General features: G+C 38.4%; 1 pseudogene; it reads left to right on the top strand.

Annotated features, from left to right (window-relative positions):
• Nucleotides 1-3,061: 3,061 nt before the first annotated feature.
• LOC144305631 (malate dehydrogenase, mitochondrial pseudogene) lies at nucleotides 3,062-4,308 on the top strand (annotated as a pseudogene).
• Nucleotides 4,309-8,324: the final 4,016 nt, after the last annotated feature.

Genomic DNA, 8,324 nt, shown 5'->3' with positions numbered 1-8,324 from the left:
AGGAACATTTTAAATTCTGGATGTAAGTTCTTTGACAGATACATGTATTACAAATATTTTTAGTATGTGACTTGTATAATATATTTCTTAATGATGTCTTTTGCCTGGTAAACATATTTGATGATATAAAATTTATTTTTTAAATAATTAGTGCTTACTATGTACCATTTAAGAAAATTTAACCCAAATTCTTGTAGATTTTACTGTTTTATTTTATTTCTGAATCTGTCCTCTATAATTAGCTCTATTTCAAATTATTTTTATGATGTACAGAATGAAGTAGGCGTCATGTTTTATTTTTCCTATGAAGTTACCTAGTCATTGGTGCCAATTGCTCAAAAACTACTTATTTATTTGACTTGAAAACTATGTAAAACCCACCAATTGAACTCAATTGAACATATATGTATAGGTCTAATTCTGGATTATTATATTCTATTAATCTTTTTATTTGTATGCCAACGTAGCACTATCTTTTTTTTTTTAAGATTTTATTTATTTACTCATGAGAGACACACACACAGAGAGAGAGAGAGGCAGAGGGAGAAGTAGGCTCTCTGCAGGGAGCCCAATGTGGGACTCAATCAGGGACTCTGGGATCATGACCTGAGCCAAAGGCAGATGCTCAACCACTGAGCAACCCAGGCATCCCTCTAGCACCATCTTGGTTGCATTATCTTTATAGCAAAAGAAGATATCCATTATTTCAAGTCCTCCTACTTTGTTCATCTTTTGTAAATGTCTTAGCATCTCCACATTCTTTGCATTCTTATGACACAACTTGCCGATTTTTTCCTAAATATTTGCTTGTCCTTTGAATAGGATTACATTGAAGCTGTGGATTAATTTTTTGAAGCTATGGATTAATTTAGCAGAGTGAATATCTTAAAAATATTGTCTTATAATTCATGAATGCAGTGTATCTCTACATTTGCCTTTATTTTTTTTCAGCCATATGTTCTTGTGTTTTGTCTAGAAATTTTGCATACCTCTTATGACATTCATTCTAAGATATCTTTATGCTGTTATAAGTGGTAGTGGTTTACTAGTCATTTCCAGTTGTTTGTGGGGTGTGTGTGGATTTATAAAGCAGATGCATATACTAACCCTGCAACCTGCAAGCTGCTAAATTCACTTATTAGTTCTTGAAACATTCTGAAGATTTTATACTAACTTATAAACACAAAGGGATATCATCTATAAATAACATGTTAGAATATCTTCTTTGAAATCATTTTGGTTTATTTATTTTGCCTAAGTGAACTGCCTGAATAACACAACATACAGTAAAAACACAAAAAGGTAAGCTTAAAATTATTCTTTATAAATTAAAAAAATATACATTTGCTGGAGAAATAGAACCTCTTTTAGTTATTACTGTTGGTAGTATTGTGACACACTGGACAGTATTTAGGAATCAATAACATCCCACATAATCAATACAAAAATCATACAGCTATTACTTTTGCTAAATTATGTCAATAGGCAGTCACTGGACAGTCAATAAAATATTAACCTCTACTGAAGTTCACTTCCCTTTGTGTGAAATTTCTTCTTGATTCGTTTTTGTTTGAAACGCAAAAACATGAATTAAAGAAATGTATCAATGATTCCAAATCTCATATCATTACAGTTCCCTTGCCGGTATAGAATTAGTATATAACTCTCAAAACTGCTTGCCAAACCAATCTGGAAATTTGGATTATAAAATTGAGGCCAGAGGTAAATGGCACTTTTTTTTTTTTTAATTTTTTTTTTTATTTATTTATGATAGTCACAGAGAGAGAGAGAGGCAGAGACACAGGCAGAGGGAGAAGCAGGCTCCATGCACCGGGAGCCCGACGTGGGATTCGATCCCGGGTCTCCAGGATCATGCCCTGGGCCAAAGGCAGGCGCCAAACCGCTGCGCCACCCAGGGATCCCTAAATGGCACTTTCAAATAGGTGATGGCTTAGATCTAGATTGTGAAATTTTTTGCATTCTGGAAGTTGATTTTGGGGAATGTAAGTGGTCTTCTCATCTTAATAGTATCTAACTAGCTACTTGACTTAAATTACTGGTATCTCTCTCTCTCTCTGTCTCTCTGTCTCTCTCTCTCTCTTTTTAACTTCATTAGTCACTAGAAGCACCACTTAGCTAACCACTGGAAATTAAAATTAATCATTTTAGACTTCAAGATCATATCAGTGAAGTAAACATGTCTGCAAATTTTTACAGCACACTTGTGGCAGACCTTCAGGAAATATTTTCTTTCCCTACTTCTTGTTCTCAACTGCAAGACTTTACTAGGAGCCAACAATGGCAGCTAGTCATAGGCTTATTTCTGGCTCATGATTACTCTTTACAACATACCCTTTATTTTACCTGATTAATGATGGAATGTGTCCTGCATAGCTGTCTACCTTGGGCATCCAGACCATTCATTATCAAAGTAAATAATTGAAAACCTTCACTCGGATGTGAAATAGAACTATTTTAATGCATAAATCTAATGAATAGAAGATGTTGAAGCACATTTGTCTTTTATTCAGAAGGGTATTATTTTTGTGTGTGTGTTCAGGCAGTTTTCACATACCACGGCCCCTAATATTGTGCTCTATAGTTCACCTTTTAAAATCACAATGCACTAGATTAATTTATTAAGAAAAAGATAATTTCAATAATGATGGAGGCTAATTAACATTCTCTATGCTCTCCTATATATTTGAATATGAAAAATAGCCTATAGAGTAACTCTAAATCATATAGATGTTCAAACACTGGAAGCAACACATAGCAATATATCTTTAGGGTATAAAACAAATAACTTAATGAAAATTCCTTAGAATATGTTATTTCAGGTCAAAAGGAACATAGTATTCCATATAAAGAATAAAATAAGTAATAATCCTTGAGATCCACTTCAGGTAATGGAGTAGCTTGTAAAGAACTAATACTCCAGTAGCAATTATAAGATCAAAAATATATATGCTTACACAAATAATATTTAAAGCCATAGTGGAGGGCCAAACCTAGGCAAAACTTCGAGGTGATTTAACTTTTAAAAAAGAACTACAGGTCACCTGCCAGCCGCCGGCTCCTGCGCCTGCTCTTCGGCTCCCTGCCCGCTCCAACCAACCATGCTCTCCGCCCTCGCCCGCCCTGCCGGCGCCGCTCTCCGCCGCAGCTTCAGCACCTCGGCCCAGAACAAGGCTAAAGTAGCTGTGCTTGGGGCTTCCGGAGGAATTGGGCAGCCCCTTGCGCTGCTTCTCAAGAACAGCCCCTTAGTGAGCCGCCTGACCCTCTACGATATTGCTCATACACCCGGAGCGGCCGCAGATCTGAGCCACATCGAGACCAGAGCAACCGTGAAAGGCCACCTCGGACCTGAGCAGCTGCCGGATTGCCTCAAAGGCTGCGATGTGGTGGTTATTCCAGCTGGAGTCCCAAGAAAACCAGGCATGACACGGGATGACCTGTTCAACACCAATGCCTCAATTGTGGCCACCCTGACTGCTGCCTGCGCCCAGCATTGCCCCGAGGCCATGATCTGCGTCATTTCAAATCCGGTCAACTCCACCATCCCAATTGCAACGGAGGTTTTCAAGAAACACGGAGCTTACGACCCCAATAAAATCTTCGGGGTGACGACCCTGGACATTGTCAGGGCCAACACTTTCATTGCAGAACTAAAGGGTTTGGATCCTGCGCGAGTCAATGTTCCTGTCATTGGCGGTCATGCTGGGAAGACCATCATCCCCCTGATCTCTCAGTGCACCCCCAAGGTGGACCTTCCCCAGGACCCGCTGACAGCCGTCACTGGGCGGATTCAGGAGGCCGGCACGGAGGTGGTGAAGGCCAAAGCTGGAGCAGGCTCTGCCACCCTGTCCATGGCATACGCTGGAGCTCGGTTTGTCTTCTCCCTTGTGGATGCAATGAATGGGAAGGAAGGAGTTGTCGAATGTTCCTTTGTTAAATCCCAGGAAGCAGACTGTGCCTATTTCTCCACACCATTACTGCTGGGGAAAAAGGGCATCGAGAAGAATCTAGGCATTGGCAAGATCTCCCCTTTTGAAGAGAAGATGATAGCAGAAGCCATCCCCGAGCTGAAGGCCTCCATCAAAAAGGGAGAGGAGTTTGTGAAGAACATGAAATGAAAGGGCAGCCAGCTAGCAGTCCGTTTCCCTAACTTATGAAGGCATCATGTCCCTGCAAAGCCATCTCCTGCCCTCATGTTTCCGTTGCGTTAACCACCAGAGTCATGTTAACGTCACCGCCCCTTCCAATCGCAAGTCCGTCAATGTGTGCATCAATAAAAGCAGGCTTCCATTTTCTTTAAAAAAAAAAAAAAAAAAAATTAAAAATAAAAAAGAACTACATTTACTGAGTGCGATTTGCACTTAGATATTTCTTTCTTGGTTCTATTAAACTCAAATAGAAAGCCATAGTTTCATTGACTATAGGTATCTTAATATGTAGTTAGGGCTCTTAGCATCCCTAAAAATTGAAAAGAAAAATCCCAAAAGGGAAAAAGCAATATAGTAAAGGAACCCCCGAAATAAACCTAAAAACTCCCCTTAAATATTTGGCCAACACTGAAGACTCACTGAAGCTCAATAGAAAACATTAGAAGAGAACAAAAGAATGTTTCAGTATAAGATTCCTTGTGATATGTCAAAGTGATAAGCAAATCACTCAATTCATGAAATAGAAGAAATGAAAAATTATCTATTTGTGATGCTGTCTGCCTTACATGTAAATGACCATTTTTCAGCAGCTTGTCAAGATAAGAGAAGCAGAATGGAACAGAGCTCTGTAGCCATATGCAAGCCTTTTCCTCAAAGTAAGGACTCTCTAGTGTGAGGCAAAGGAATACCCACTGTTCAAACACATGTAAACGCTTCAACACATGGTGCTGTGCAATCAGACTTTGGATTTGCTTTCCTTGAGTCATCTATGGGATGTAACTGGTGGTCTGGATAATGTTCTAACGTCAGCATCAAAAAACTGGGAATTCCTCAGTGTTGATTTTCATCCCTATTTTGCTAGAACTTAGACATATAATCAGAAAAGGATTTCTAAAGCAAAGATGTCTAGATTACTTGTACAGTCAAAGACAATATAATGAAATAATGAAATAATGTTTTCTTAATAAATAATGAAATAATGTTTTCTTAAAATTAAGTTTATAAAATGCTAAGCAAATATTATATCAAAGTGTAAAAACCAACAAACTGACTTGCCTATTTTTCTAACATTCCCAATTTTGATGCTTTGCATTTTTAGCTTCAGGTAAACCTCATATTAAATATTTGTTTAGAGATTTCCTTACTACCACTTTGAATATAATATGAAAGTTTGTACAATAATACTTGTTGTATTACTAGAAAAGAAATGATAAATGATATCCCTTGATATCCCTTTGATATCCTCTGATATCCTTTTGTGATTAGAATTTTCATATACAAATATGAATATAAATATATATGAATGACAGTGTTTTCAGGATGCAGCATAAGAAATGGGAACCTAGGAGGAAATGGATACGTTCACTTATTCAAGGAAGTAAGGAGTTCTGCAGAAGTCCCCCTTGGATCATTCAACTGAGTACTAACCAGTTATATACCTGAGGGAAACTCACCTTAGGTTGGGGACAGAACTATGCAAAAGAATCAGTGGTAAATGTGTCTATTACAGGTGTAAATTTGACAATAGTGCTCATTCCCAAAGACAGACTAGACAATCTCAAGATTCATGGCACATTGGCTCAGCAGTGGGGAATAATAAGCCCTACGTGAGCACTGCTCTATTAGTATCTGGCAAATCTTAAAAGCCAGACCCAAAATATCAAAGTTGTTCCACATAACTTCACTGCATCACAGACAAAAATCTGAAGAATACATGTAAAAATAAAAGATATTTATCACCCAACAAGGTAAAATAAATGACATTCACCATCCAATTATATTTTCCTAAGTATAAAAATATGAATAGTAATGTGAAGATAAATCATTTGATGGAAACTGACCTAAACTTGTCTTAGCTATTAGAAATACCAGATAAATACTAAAATAATTATTAAAACTATGGATCCTGGTATTAACTATAGGAAATAAACTGACAGTTGTTGGAGGAGGTGGGTGGGGCAATGGGGTAATTGGGTGATGAGCTTTAAGGAGGGTGCATGGTGTGATGAGCATTGGGTGTTATATGCACCTGATGAATTATTGAACAGTACATGTGAAACTAATGATGCACTATATGTTGACTTATTGAATTTAAATTTAAAATTATAATCTAATTTAAAAAACAAAGTGAGGAGCTCTGTAAGATGGTGGAGTAGGACCCTATGCTCACCCATCCCATGTTTATAACTAGATATCACTCACATCCATGTACATAAGCTGGAGAGTTATCTAAAGAATGATACAACAAACTCCACAACTAAATGTAGAAGTACACATCTGAGAGGTTAGGGAGGGCAGAAATGGTAGTTGGGAGCTGCCCATAGGAGGGAGCCAGCTGCAGACATGGGGAGTAGAAAGCACCGGGGAATATACGTGGGGAAGATGAATCCCCCCCATAAGTCTGTTTTTGAAAACAAGAGGGTCTGAATTCTGTGAATTTGTATAACCAGCAGGGCTTGGAGCCTAGAACTCTAAAAGTCAGTTGACTCAACACTAGGCAGATAGAGAGGGTGAATGATAGCTGGATCCTTGCCCTTAAAGACACAGTAGCCCATGGAGAGGCAACACAGAAGTAAGAGTTCACACAATGCCTGGGGCAAATGGAAGGAATATTTCTTTATTCTGATTTTGGAACATGTTAGGGTATTTCTCTGGAAATAGAGGAGCTGGCAGGTGCCATCTTCCACCATTGCCCCATGGCATAAACATAAGACCATGTGCAGGAGGTGGCATTATAGACACTTGCTAGCGAACCTGTTAGCAGTGGGCCCTGCCCACATGTTTTCCTGAGGACTCACCTAGTCCAAGCCTGCTGGCTCTAGGTTCAGTGCAAATTTTGCTGACACCACAACTCCACTCATGAGCCCTCTAGCAGCCACAACCACTTGGAGACAGTCTGCCTGGATCTCACTAACACCACAGAGAACAAGTACAGCCCACAACAGGCAGACAGTCAGTGCAGACAACTGGATTGAAAGAAAAAGTGGCTCAGACACATTAGCAAGACATAAGCAACACACACAGACTTCTCTGAAGTGCTACATTCTGGTGAATGGGAGATACTTTGCAACCACTTTATAGCCTCTTTACAAAGTCACTACTTTGAAGAGCAGAAAACATAGCTGACTTTCCTAACAGAGAAATAGACACAGAGAGGTAGACAAAATTAAGAGTCACAGGAATATGTCCCAAATGAAAGAGTAGGACAAAGTCACAGCAGATCTAAGTGAAACAGAAATAAGTAATATGCTTGATAGATAATTTAAAATAATGATCATAAAGACTGGACCTCAAATGGAAAACATCAGTGAAACCCTTGACAGAGGTGAAAGAAAGAAGAAAGAAAGAAAGAAAGAAAAAGAAAGAAAGAAAGAAAGAAAGAAAGAAAGAAAGAAAGAAAGAAGAAAGAAAGGAGGGAAGGAAGGAAGGAAGGAAGGAAGAAAGAAAGAAAGAAAGAAAGAAAGAAAGAAAGAAAGAAAGGAAGAAAGAATAAATAAAATTTCAGAGATGAAAAGCACAGTAAATGAAATGAAAAATACTATAGATGGAATAAATAGTAAGATACAGGAAGCAAAGGAATATATCAGTGATCCGGAGGGTAAACTAATGAAAAACAATCAAGCTGAATACGTGAGAGACAAACAAATACTGCACAATGAGAATACCCTTAGAAACTTCATTGACGTCAGCAAGCATAATAGCATTTGCATTATAGGGATCCCAGAAAGAAAAGAGAAAGGGGGACAGAAAATATATTTGAAGAAGTAATACCTAAAACCTCCCCACACTTGGGGAGGGAAAGAGAGATCCAGATTCAGAAGGCACAGAGATCACCTAACAAATTCAAGCCAAAGAGGACCACACTAAATGCACAGTAATTAAAATGGCCAAAACAACGTGATAAAGAAAAAAGTTTAAAGGTTGTAAGGGAGGGGAGGTGGGAGAACAGTTATATACAAAGGAAACCCCATAAGGTTATCAGCTGGTTTTTCAGCAGAAACTTTGCAGGCCAGAAGAGAGGGCCATGATATCTCCAAAGTGCTAAAAGGAAAAAAAAAAATCTGTGGCCAAAAGTATACTATCCAGCAAGGCTATCGTTCAAAATAAAAGAAGAGATAGGGATCCCTGGGTGGTGCAGCGGTTTGGCACCTGCCTTTG

The sequence above is a fragment of the Canis aureus genome, chromosome 35, assembly GCF_053574225.1.
Source record: "Canis aureus isolate CA01 chromosome 35, VMU_Caureus_v.1.0, whole genome shotgun sequence".
NCBI classification, from domain to species: domain Eukaryota; kingdom Metazoa; phylum Chordata; class Mammalia; order Carnivora; family Canidae; genus Canis; species Canis aureus.
The sequence above is the reverse complement of the archived record's forward strand: the minus strand, read 5'-3'. Positions and strand labels throughout refer to the sequence as shown.